We start from the raw sequence: 13,987 nt of genomic DNA on the forward strand, positions 1-13,987 counted from the left end.
GCTTTTTCCACCGGCGACGCCTAGTGAGTAGGGCATCTAGGCCGTACCGTGGTAGTGCGCGGCGTGCTAGCTGCTGGTGCAGCGTGCACTCACCTCGCGGGCCAGCGCGCTGTCGGCACTGCTCGCGGATTCGACTCCGAACACCGGCGATCGGCGACGAGCGGCGTTGGTGGACTTCGCCCACCGTACACCGAACTCGAGCTATAAAAACGACCGGGGTGCCTCTCTCTTCTTCCTCACACCTGGCCTCACTTCTCCTCCTCCTTCTTTCTCCATTACTGCTTACAGGAGCTCGGTCGAGGCTCTAATGGCGGAGGCGATGCCGGACTGGTTTGTGATCCTGATATGCGGAGGGCTGGCGACGCTGCTGGGGCTCTCTGTGCTCCTGTGCGCGATGATCTTCGACGAGTATCGCGACGCTGCGGCTCGGGTGTTGGCTCTCCGCGGTGGTGGTGATCATGAGGAGTAGATGGAGTGTGCCGGGTGCTAACTGTTGTTAGGGGGTGATTAGCTGGATGTAACATCGTTGCAAAGTTTTGCAAACAGTGTATGTGTCCGAATGATAAGGGTTGTGAGTCTGCTGCGTGGTGCTGTGTGAAATTAATTAACCCATGTCGTGAGAAAGTGTAGATGTAGCAACTCAGGGAAAAGAAAATCTCACTCCAGGGTTTTGCGAGGGAAAAACAGTTAATTTAAAGGAACATAAACCACAACAAAAACTACACACATTAGCAGAAGCCAAATAATTGACTCGTCGTACAAACTCAGGGTATCACGCATAAGTCACACACATAAATATAAATGCCGCAAAAACAAATACATTAGTGACGTTTAAAATGAAAATGGTAACTGGGCGGGGTCCTGATAAAATGTCTCTGGTAAAGGAATACATTCTTTTTCAATTGGAGGCAGTGGATTGACCAGTCGATGTATGCGTCTCTCCGTGTCGGGTCTCAGTGGTCTGCCGATGGCAAACTGAGGATTTAAATCTATGAGGCTCTGGAGATAATCCATCACTCGCTGGTTTAAATGCTCTTGAGCAATGATGTACTGGATAAGGTTGGCCAGAACTGGGTCTCTCTCAATACGTCCACCGGGAAAAGATGTAACTTCTCCGGGTGCTGCACGGCTCGGAAAGTAATAATATCCTCGTTCGCGGGCATAGGGTACTGCGGATCGAAGACGAGCAATCGCTTCTTTCGCAGCGGCTTCTATGGCCAAGTGTGGGGTTGGCATAGATTTCCCCATGAAGGAAACTTCCGTTGGATCTTGGTTGGGGTCTACAGGAGGAATGTGTACTGCTGCCCAATATTCCGAGGTGGATGGGGTGATCCTCGATTTGAACAGCTCGTACTGGGGTGGCTGGGTAGAACCCATGGTACTGCGGGTAAAATCCCACAATATTCTGACAAAGCTACCTGGAGTTGCATCTGGGGTTCTCAGATGAATGCTGGGGTTCGGCATGACAGGAAAAAGCGTGAGTGTTGTGCACAAAGTGAGGGTTGCTGGGTAAGGTCACAAGGTGGCCTTTATATAGAAATGGAGCCGGATCGTTTTACCGTGGTGAAAGGTAAAAATTTGCCAGCTTAGCTCCAAAGGTCGGGTCAGTGTCAGAGATACACATATCTCATAAAAAGACGCGTTACTGTGGTTGTCGTCGGGTTGGTTTTGGTAGTTGTGCCCGGAAAAATATGCAACTATGCGCTGACCAATTATGCAAGGCTACTATTAAGACAGAGGCACAACGACAGGCTGCGTTAATATACGCGGTCGCATGATTACAAAACGAGGATACATTGAAACTTGGTGCTACTCATACGGCTTAGTCTACTTCGTTTATGTCTAAACGGGCGTGCCTGGTGGATGTCGAGGCTTCTCCACGTGTCTCTCTGCCGGGATTAGTCGGAGATGGAGGAGGAACTGCAGGGTCGGGGTAGTGAGAATGACCATTGCGGGGATTGTTGGCCACAACCCCGTTGGAGTGTGCTCCCAAAATGCGTCGAAGCACTTCTGGGGTTATCGCAGCACCTTGGCCGATGGCTGGGGCAGATCTCGGGGTCTCGATCGGTTGTCCAAACAGCACGACTGGGTTGTCGGTGTTGGGCTCGTTTTCTTCTCTCGCCGGGGCTCGACGAACTAGCTCTCCACGAGCTACGATTAGATCAATAGTGATCTGGTCGAACAATGCCTCTAGTGCATTTACATAGCGCACTAGGTGCAACAATGCGGGGTCCGTCTCGTGATCTCCATTGGCAACTTGGGGTGGTCTACCATACCCTTCACGTCTGGGATAGTAGTGGAACGAGCGACAGTCAACTCTGGGCGACAAGTGCCTGAGATGAACTATAGCCTCTCGAGCAGCTAGTTGTATGGCTTGTGGCTCAAAGGAAGTTGTTCTTCCGGTGAACCGGTAGGGGCGCTCGGGTGCTAGACTCCTACCGTAAATGTGCACAGTGGCCCAGAATTGGCGGTCTTCACCGCTCATGGGTCCTTGATACACAACATATTCTGGTGGCTCTTCTAACGCGTAGACACGACGGGTGAGGTTTGCGAGGATGGTCACAAAACCTCCAAGGTTGGTTGCTGTGGTTTCGTTGTGCACTATAGGTCCAGGCATTGTGGCTCGGTTTGGGGTAGCGGCTGTGCTGTGCTGGTTTGGTGCTAGCGCGCCCCTTTTTATAGGGAAAAGGGGACGGAATCTTCCTTCGCACGCTTGTGAGAAAGGACTATTTAGGGGCCGGTCACTGGTGCATGAGTGACGGGTTAGGTTGATAGGTTGGGCACCGACTGCCAAAAGGTGTTGGGTCACTGTGTGGCTATCTTGCACGAGAAGCTTGGCTGGGGTTTGGTTAAGGTCTGATGGGTTGGTTTGCCTAAGCTTATTGACCTGGCTAAGATAGGATTAGCCAATGGTCAGCCTAGCTCTGATACCAAGTCTGTCACGACCGGGCTTTTCCGGGTAATAAATTTCCAGAAAAGACCGTCGTGCTCATCAGCCCCAGGATTACTGTTAGCTGATGAGGCTCCAACTTGATACAGGAATTCCAAGCAAAATACAAAATATGTAGTACAAGACCATTCTGGCCTGTGAGTACAACAAATGGTTTCTAGTGGTTGATGGCGGAAGCGGGTTGTGAAACATCAGTGTCTATGGGACTCCATTTCCCATGGGAACAGCTGACCAGGTTAATTCCTATCTTCACGAGGCTGCTATCTCCATTGAGTGGGTTCCGGGGCTGGCATCGCGTCGCTCCTCTCCGTGCAAGAAAATCTGGCCAAGACAATAGCCAGGGACAAGCCAGTGAGTACTTTGAATGTACTCGCAAACATTATGAATACAGGTATAATATAACAATGATGTGCTGAAAATATTTTATGCTCATGACGTCAGTCACAATAGATAAATGAAACTCTGATGCATGCAAGCAAGTTATTTATAATAATGCAATAACATGGTAGTATAAAAATTTATGAAACAAATAACAAGCAATGCCATAGTCGGGCGTCTTAGCGACACCACATAAAGGGCTTTTTAAAAGGAATGCCACAGTCGGGCGTCTAAGCGACACCACAGAAAGGGCTTCAAAAGAAATGCCACAGTCGGGCGTCTGAGCGACGCCACATAAAGGGCTTTAAAAGAAATGCCACAGTCGGGCGTCTGAGCGACGCCACATAAAGGGCTTTAAAAAAATGCCACAGTCGGGCGTCTGAGCGACGCCACATAAAGGGCTTTAAAAGAAATGCCACAGTCGGGCGTCTGAGCGACGCCACATAAAGGGCTTTAAAAGAAATGCCACAGTCGGGCGTCTGAGCGACGCCACATAAAGGGCTTTAAAAGAAATGCCACAGTCGGGCGTCTGGGCGACGCCACATAAAGGGCTTTAAAAGAAACAATCATAATGAATATCCCTGGAGGTAGAACCATCCCAGAGATACTCGATAATAACAATAATATCATGGGTTAGTCAACAATAATAATAATCATCATAGATATCACAAGTCACGAGTAGTAATTCCATTTTCTGGTTAACGGTTTCACCTCCGAAGACCGACACTAAGACCGACACCTGACCCATCCCAGATTGGAATCCTTAACCATGGACACGGCTATTCGAATAGGTTTATTCTCTGCAGAGGGTGTACTCTTTACCCACGAGTAACGGATTTCTTTAGTCCATCGGGACTAATTCCGTCTACGGTCTTTTTGTTGAAAACACACCTAACTTGCACACACCAGCTTATCTCACACGTGTCTGGAATCACCCACGACACCTGTTAAGCAAACTCTAAGTGGGGAGGCTACAACCTCGCGTAGCATGGGATCAAATTTATATCGCGCGCTCTAAGGGGTGGCCTCCCCTCTCGGTCCCAACCGGAAACACCCATGCCCCCGGACCAGGTGGCCTGCCTACCAGCTACAACCGGTATCTTCCACCATGGCCTCTCTGTACGGTGTGTGCTGGAAAGAGGTTGACAACTTACTGAACCGTACTCTACTTGCTGTAGAGACGAGTGGTAGTACGAAACAAGTATGGGGGTTACTGGAACAAGACTCGATCTACGGTCGACTCAGGAGGTTCAAGTATTCCCTGCATGATTAGCATGACGAATATATTTCATCCATCAGAGTCACCTCTCATATCGCCTTACCATGCCATACCAGACATAACCGTCCCGACGGAGACCGGCGACAAAATCAAGCCTACCCAAGGCAGAGGTTTTCCCGGGTTCCTGCCGGTATGCATGCAAGGCATATGAGGGTGATTATCATCACAAGTGTGTCCATTTCCAACAGCATGGAAATCAACAACATGCACCCTTGCATAAGATCATATCACATGAAATAACAAGTCCTTCGAAATGCGGTGGTGTTATAAATGTATCAACGATCACACCAAAAATATTATGCCGGGGTTCAGAATGCTTGCCTTCAATGTTGTGGAGGGGTGAGGTGCTCTCCAAAACTTTTGAAAGCTTCTTCTCTCTCCCCAAAATCCTATTTAAGAATATATTTGAATTAACACATATTTCAAAAACAGAACCAAAAAGTTGTTTGAAATTTTTTCAAATAAATCTTAAAATAAACTAGACCAAATTTAAGGAAGGTAGGAAAAAGAATCAACTCATTAGGAGTTATATTTAAAAAGTTATAGCCAGTCAAAGATGTGGTCAAAATCTGTTATTTAAATTAAAACAGAAAAGAAAACGTTTCAGACAAGATTACGCTTTCGGTACAGAGGAGGCGTACTTGGGGCTTTACGCCTCCACTTAACCACGCGGGCGGCGCGGGGTGTCACTGACAGTGGGCCTGCCTGGCCCACTGGTCAGGTTTGACCAGTCGCCGCGCGTCGTCTCCCTCCTTTGCCCGAGCGGAGCGGGGCTCCGGCGATCGTCGCCGGCGTTTGGCTGCTCCTCGCAGGCCCCCGAGGGTGGGGATGGATCCGTAAGGTTGGGGCGGTCCTCCCGGTAGTCGTTGGGTCGGCGGGGACGGAGTGAGCTGCCGGCGGCGAGCTCCGCGGCGGAAGAAGGCTTCGGTGGCGAAGTGACTTTGTGGCGGCGTTGGCTCCCAATCAAAATCAAGTAGGGGAAAAGGCTCACGGGAGGATGAGGAGGTTCTTGGTGGAGAGAACGGAGAGGGAGAGGCCTCGGTGGTGCCGAAATGGCCGGGGCTGTGGCGGCGGCCGTGGTTGCCGGAGATGAGGAAGGAGGCCTCCCCGGGTCGATTGGCTGCCAATGGGGGTCCTCTGGAGGTGGCTTGAGGTCGCGTGCGTGCTCAAAGGGGCTCGGGGTGTCCATTTATAGCGCGCCAAGGTCGGTTCCGCGGCGGCCGTGGATAAGCTCTCCGGCGAACCGCCTCTCTGTGGCTAGGGCGACGTGGCGGCGACGAGCGCTAGGGGACGAAGCTGCGGATGAGCACGCGCTATTCCAGGGGTCAGGTGGCGAGCGTGAGTGGCTTGGGCGGCGCTGAACGGCGCAGGGCTGTCGGGCGGCGGCGGCGGCTAGTGCTTGGCCTGCCGGGCGCAGCGAGGGCGGCTTGGCGCGTAGCTGAGAGAAGGGGAGCGCGTGGCGAGGTTCTGCAGAGCGGGCCAAAGCCGTGGGGGCTAGCGTGTCGGCTCGGCCGCGTGGCTGCAATTTGCGCGCTCTGGGTGCGCCCAGTGCACGCACAGAAAGTGTTTGATGAAATGCCAGGGTAGCCAAAACTGCTAGGGATCAAGTGCAAATCCACATGTCTGGGTTGGAGACCATTAGTAGGCTACTAGACAACATGGTTTGGACAGATGGACAAGTTCATCACACAAACCTATAATCATGCCAAAACTGTTCATGCCCACAGAGTGTTTGACAAAATGCCAGAGGCATCTAGGCAGGTCTTGGAATGGTCAAAAACTCCAGATGGAAGTCTCTTTAGATGCAAGAGAGAGTGGTGAGGTTAGTTGGCCAAAAGCAGAAACTTGTTAGTGCAAGTTTTACAAAACTTCAATTCTGGACAGGAAATAAATGACATTATTTCATGAACCAAAAATGATCCAATAGGTGCATGCTCCTGGACTTAAGGGTTTAACATGGGGGACTACAAGTAGGAGAAATAATCAAGGGTTAAAGAGCAAGTAAAAACATGGTTGCTGTACAAACCATCAAGTTGGTCCAGAATGAAGATGAAGTTGATTCACTCAAATTTTTCAAAGAATATAAATAGGTTTTTGCACAAAGTGAAATAATAGGCTCCTACTGACCTCCCCTAATTTTGGTAGAAGTTTTAAAGAAATATTTAAATAGGTTGTAGTGCAAAATGCACTCTGGACCAGAGAAGAACAATTGAGTGTAGAGCTCAAAATATTTCATGAATGAAATATATTTTTGCATAAAAGTGATTTAAAAACATCACATGACATCTCCAAATTTTTGTGGGAATTTTAAGTGAATTTATCAAATGGTTGTAGTTCAAATATGGCCATTTAACCTTAAAAATCCATTTTTCAAGAAAACACTGATCAAGCAACTAAATTAGTTAATTAGTCATATTGGATAAGGGAAAGTTTTACTTGAGAGGTTAATCAAGCCCAATAACACATTTGAAAAGTTTTCTCTTTGGGAAAAGCTCATAATAACAGGGAAGGAAATGATTTAAAAATCAAAATGGAGCTCAAAAATTCAAAGTTTTAAATCCTGGCAAAATTTTATTCCATTAAAGCAAGGCCAAAATTTTGGGGTGTCACAGTTAGTCCCAAAAATAATATAAAAGTGGAAAATAAAGCCCAATATAGTCCAAAACAGTTGATAATATAGCATGGAGCAATCAAAAATTATAGATACGTTGGAGACGTATCACATCATGAATGAATTCAACAATATGTCCATCACATAAAGCATTCTTTTCATGATCTACAAGCATAGAATTTTTATTACTCTCCACATAAGCAAATTTCTTCTCATGAATAGTAGTGGGAGCAAACTCAACAAAATAACTATCATGTGAGGCATAATCCAATTGAAAGTTAAAATCATGATGACGAGTTTCATGGATATAATTATTCTTTATAGCATACGTGTCATCACAATAATCATCATAGATAGGAGGGATGCTTTCATCATAATAAATTTGCTCATCAAAACTTGGGGGACAAAAAATATCATCTTCATCAAACATAGCATCCCCAAGCTTGTGGCTTTGCATATCATTAGCATCATGGGTATTCAAAGAATTCATACTAACAACATTGCAATCATGCTCATCATCCAAAGATTTAGTGCCAAACATTTTAATACATTCTTCTTCTAACACTTTGGCACAATTATCGGAATCCTTATTTTCATGAAAGACATTAAAAAGATGAAACATATGAGGCACCCTCAATTCCATTTTTTGTAATTTTCTTTTATAGACTAAACTACTGATAAAACAAGAAACTGAAAGATTCGATTGCAAGATCTAAAGATATACCTTCAAGCGCTAACCTCCCCGGCAAATGTGCCAGAAAAGAGCTTGATGTCTACTACACAACCTTCTTCTTGTAGACATTGTTGGGCCTCCAAGTGCAGAGGTTTGTAGGACAGTAGAAAATTTCCCTCAAGTGGATGACCTAAGGTTTATCAATCCATGGGAGGCGTAGGATGAAGATGGTCTCTGTACAACAACCCTGCAACCAAATAACAAAGAGTCTCTTGTGTCCCCAACACACCCAATACAATGGTAAATTGTATAGGTTCACTAGTTCGGCGAAGATATGGTGATACAAGTGCAATATGGATGATAGATATAGGTTTTTGTAATCTGAAAATATAAAAATAGCAAGGTAAATAATGATAAAAGTGAGCGAAAACGGTATTGCAATGCTTGGAAACAAGGCCTAGGGTTCATACTTTCACTAGTGCAAGTTCTCTCAACAATAATAACATAATTGGGTCATATAACTATCCCTTAACATGCAACAAAGAGCCACTTCAAAGTCACTAATAGCGGAGGACAAATGAAGAGATTATTGTAGGGTATGAAACCACCTCAAAGTTATCCTTTCTGATCAATCTATTCAAGAGTCCGTTGTAAAATAACACGAAGCTATTCTTTCCGTTCAATCTATCCTAGAGTTCATACTAGAATAACACCTTAAGACACAAATCAACCAAAACCCAAATGTCACTTAGATACTCCAATGTCACCTCAAGTATCCGTGGGTATGATTATACGATATGCATCACACAATCTTAGATTCATTTATTCAACCAACACAAAGAACTTCAAAGAGTGGTCCAAAGTTTCTACCGGAGAGTCAAGACGAAAACATGTGCCAACCCCTATGCATAACTTCACGAAGTCACGGAACTCACAAGTTGATCACCAAAACATACATCAAGTGGATCACGTGAATATCCCATTGTCATCACAGATAAGCACATGAAAGACATACGTCAAGTGTTTTCGAATCCTTAAAGACTCAATCCGATAAGATAACTTCAAAGGGAAAACTCAATCCATTACAAGAGAGTAGAGGGGGAGAAACATCATAAGATCCAACTATAATAGCAAAGCTCACGATACATCAAGATCGTGCCGAATCAAGAACACGAGAGAGAGAGAGAGAGTGAGAGAGAGAGAGAGAGATCAAACACATAGCTACTGGTACATACCCTCAGCCCCGAGGGTGAACTACTCCCTCCTCGTCATGGAGAGCACTGGGATGATGAAGATGGCCATCAGAGAGGGATTCTCCCCTCCGGCAGGGTGCAGGAACGGGTCAAGATTGGTTTTCGGTGGCTATAGAGGCTTGCGGCGGCGGAACTCCTGATCTAGGTTATATCTAGAGGCTTCTGTATTTATAGGAATTTTTGCGTAGGTCTCATGTCAGGGGGGTCTCCGAGTCGTCCACGAGATATGGGCCCACGCCCAGGGGGTAGGGCGTGCCCCTACCCTCGTGGACAGACTGGGACTCTTCTGGCCCAACTCTTTTACTCCAGGGGCTTCTTTTGGTCCATAAAAAATCATAGAAAATTGGCATGTCAATTGGACTCTGTTTGGTATTCCTTTTCTGCGACACTCAAAAACAGGGAAAAAATAGAAACTGGCACTGGGCTCTAGGTTAATAGGTTAGTCCCAAAAATCATATAAAATAGCATATAAAACATCCAAGGTTGATAATATAATAGCATGGAACAATAAAAAAATAGAGACGTTGAAGACGTAGCAGAGATCACATCTACAGGCGCCGCCGTCGGCGCCATAATCAAAAGTGGACCAGGGGAGGCCGACGCCAACCTCATCCAGATCGACGACAGCGACGAGCGGACGCCGTATCTGTGCTCCGGGCGTGACAAGAGCTCGGGGGCACGTACCTGTCGTCGCTCGTCTCCGGAGTCTCATCAGGCTCGGGAGAGTCGCTGGACTCCTAGGAGCCGCCGTTGCTGCTGGAGGAGTTGTGATACGTCTCCAACGTATCTATAATTTTTGATTGCTCCATGCTATATTATCTACTATTTTAGACATTATTGGGCTTTATTTTACACTTTTATATTATTTTTGGGACTAACCTATTAACTGGAGGCCCAACCCAGAATTGCTGTTTTTTGCCTGTTTTAGGGTTTCAAAGAAAAGTAATATCAAATGGAGTCCAAACGGAATGAAACCTTCGGAAAAGTGATTATCTCATCAGATAATATCCAGGAGACTTGGACCCTCCATCAAGAAAGCCACGAGGTGGTCACGAGGGTAGGGGCGCCCCCTAGGGCGCGCCCCTGCCTCGTGGCCCCCTCGAAGCTCCACCGACGTACTTCTTCCTCCTATATATATCCATGTACCCCGCGAACGATTGAGGACAGATCCAAAAACCTAATTCCACTGCCGCAACTTTCTGTATCCACGAGATCCCATCTTGGGGCCTGTTTTGGAGCTCCACCAGAGGGGGCATCGATCACGGAGGGCTTCTACATCATCATCCAAGCCCCTCCGATGAAGTGTGAGTAGTTTACTTTAGACCTACGGGTCCATAGCTAGTAGCTAGATGGCTTCTTCTCTCTTTTTGGATCTCAATACAATGTTCTCCCCCTCTCTCATGGAGATCTATTCGATTTAATCTTCTTTTTGCGGTGTGTTTGTTGAGACCGATGAATTGTGGGTTTATGATCCAGTCTATCTATGAATAATATTTGAATCTTCTCTGAATTCTTTTATGTATGATTGGTTATCTTTGCAAGTCTCTTCGAGTTATCAGTTTGGTTTAGCCTACTAGATTGGTTTTTCTTGCCATGGGAGAAGTGTTTAGCTTAGGGTTCAATATTGAGGTGTCCTTTCCCAGTGACAGAAGGGGCAGCAAGGCACGTATTGTATTGTTGCCATCGAGGATAACAAGATGGGGTTTTTATCATATTGCATGAAATTATCCCTCTACATCATGTCATCTTGCTTAAGGCGTTACTTTGTTTTTAACTTAATACTCTAGATGCATGCTGGATAGCGGTCGATGAGTGGAGTAATAGTAGTAGACGCAGAATCGTTTCGGTCTACTTGTCTCAGACGTGATGCCTATATACATGATCATACCTAGATATTCTCATAACTATGCTCAATTCTGTCAATTGCTCAACAGTAATTTGTTCACCCACCATAGAATACTTATGCTCTTGAGAGAAGCCACTAGTGAAACCTATGACCCCCGAGTCTCTTTCTCATCATATCAATCTCCATCACTTTATTATTGTTTTGCTTTTGCTTTGCTTTTACTTTATTTACTTTGCATCTCTATACCAAAAATACCAAAAATATTATTTATCATCTCTATCAGATCTCACTTTCGTAAGTGACCGTGAAGAGATTGACAACCCCTAAGCATGTTGGTTGCGTTGAGCTATTGTTTTTGTGTAGGTATGAGGGACTCGAGCGTAGCCTCCTACTGGATTGATACCTTGGTTCTCAAAAACTGAGGGAAATACTTACGCTACTTTGCTGCATCATCCCTTCCTCTTCGGGGAAATCCAACGCAGTGCTGAAGAGGTAGCAAGAAGAATTTCTGGCGCCGTTGTTGGGGAGTTTGTGCAAAAGTCAACATACCAAGTGCCCATCACAATCCCTATCTCCCGCATTACATTATTTGCCATTTGCCTCTCGTTTTCCTCTCCCCCCAATTCACCCTTGCCATTTTATTCGCCCTCTCTCTCTATCCTCCCTCTCTCTCTATTTGCCTCTTTTTGCCCATTTGCTTTTTGTTTGCTTGTGTGTTAGTTTGCTTGCTTGTCGTTATGGCTAGTCTCATATCTTCTCCATTGTCTCCCGAGAATGAAGTTCTAAATTTTAAACAAAGGGAGGGAGAAAATCTAAAAGATGCTTGGTATAGAATTTGCAATGCTCAAAATAGATCTACCAGGAAGCAATCTACTTCAGTTCTTCTCCGCAATTTTTATGTAGGTGCTAGTCCTTGGTATAGATATATCCTTGATACCATTACCGGAGGGAATTTCTTGGGTAGCCATACTTTTGATTCTTATAATGCTATGTTAGATTTATTAGGCTCACCACCTCTTTTGGTTAATGGAACTATGTTAACTTTGGAGCATGTTATGCAAAGACTTGAAATTATTGAAAATAAAGTTGCTACTATTGAATTAATTGAAAATCTAAATAAAAAGATCCACAATCAAATTACCCAATATGGATCTAAGGTAGGAATGACTTTGAAAAATATTAAGGAAAAGGAACCCGTAGTTAATGAGAAAATAAACTTAGATTCTACTAGAATCAATAAACTTGAGGGTATCATTACGAACTTGGGAACCGCTTTTTCTTCCATAAAGAATACTCCAAGTCCTCCTACTAAAATTTCCAAGCTTATGTATGTTCCTAAAAATAAGGGTGAATCATCTAGTAAGGGAAATGCGGATCTTAAATCTATAAGTATTCATCCCAATCATTTTGCTATCATTAAGGAACCAACTGCTACAAATGAATTTTTTTATCTTGTGCCTAAGAGTTTGATAATCACTAGAAAGAAATAAATTCCTAAGGGAGATAGATGCCTCATTGAAGAATTACCTACCAAAGATGGCAATACCTAGATCTATTCTTGCTTGTTATGCCTAGCTAAGGGCATTAAACGATAGCGCTTGTTGGGAGGCAACCCAATTTTATTTTTATTCCTTGACTTTTGCTCCTGTTTAGTAATAAATAAATTATTTAGGCTCTGTTTTGGTTGTGTTTTTTGTGTTTAATTAGTGTTTGTGCCAAGTAGAACCGTTGGGAAGACTTGGGGAAAGTCTTGTTGAACTTGCTGTAAAAAACAGAAACTTTAGTGCTCACGAGAACTGCTGTCATTTTTATTTGGAAAGTGATATTTAGTTAATTCTTTTTTAAGATGATTAATAGATAAATTCCTCACGTACAGCAATTTATTTTAGAATTTTTAGGGTTCCAGATCTTTGCGCTAGCTACAGATTACTACAGACTGTTCTGTTTTTGACAGATTCTGTTTTTCGTGTGTTGTTTGCTTATTTTGATGAATCTATGGCTAGTAAAATAGTTTATAATCCATAGAGAAGTTGGAATACAGTAGGTATAACATCCATATAAATAAATAATGAGTTCATTACAGTAACTTGAAGTGGTCTTTTTTTTCTTTCGCTAACGGAGCTCACGAGATTTTCTACTTTATGTTTTGTGTTGTGAAGTTTTCAAGTTTTGGGTAAAGATTTGATGGATTATGGAACAAGAAGTGGCAAGAGCCTAAGCTTGGGGATGCCCATATCACCCCCAAGATAATCTAAGGACACCTCAAAGCCAAATCTTGGAGATGCCCCGGAAGGCATCCCCTCTTTCATCTACTTCTATCGGTAACTTTACTTGGAGCTATATTTTTATTCACCACATGATATGTGTTTTGCTTGGAGCGTCTTTTATGATTTGAGTCTTTGCTTGTTAGTATACCACAATCATCCTTGCTGTAGACACCTTTTGAGAGAGCCATACATGATTTGGAATTTGATAGAATACTCTATGTGCTTCACTTATATCTTTTGAGCTTTATAGTTTTGCTCTAGTGCTTCACTTATATCTTTTAGAGCACGGTGGTGGATTTGTTTTATAGAAACTATTGATCTCTCATGATTCACTTAGATTATTTTGAGAGTCCTCATAGCATGGTAATTTGCTTAAAATCCTAATATGCTTGGTATGCTAGATTAATAATAAAACTTTCTTATGAGTGTGTTGAATACTAAGAAAAGTTTGATGCTTGATGATTGTTTTGAGATATGGAGGTAATAATATCAAAGTCATGCTAGTTGAGTAGTTGTGAAATTGAGAAATACATGTGTTGAGGTTTGCAAGTCCCGTAGCATGCACGTATGGTAAACGTTATGCAACAAATTTGAAACATGAGGTGCTATTTGATTGTCTTCCTTATGAGTGGCGGTCGGGGACGAGCGATGGTCTTTTCCTACCAATCTATCCCCCTAGGAGCATGCGCGTAGTGCCGAGGTTTTTGATGACTTGTAGATTTTTGCAATA

Source organism: Triticum dicoccoides, chromosome 1A (genome assembly GCF_002162155.2).
Source record: "Triticum dicoccoides isolate Atlit2015 ecotype Zavitan chromosome 1A, WEW_v2.0, whole genome shotgun sequence".
NCBI lineage: Eukaryota > Viridiplantae > Streptophyta > Magnoliopsida > Poales > Poaceae > Triticum > Triticum dicoccoides.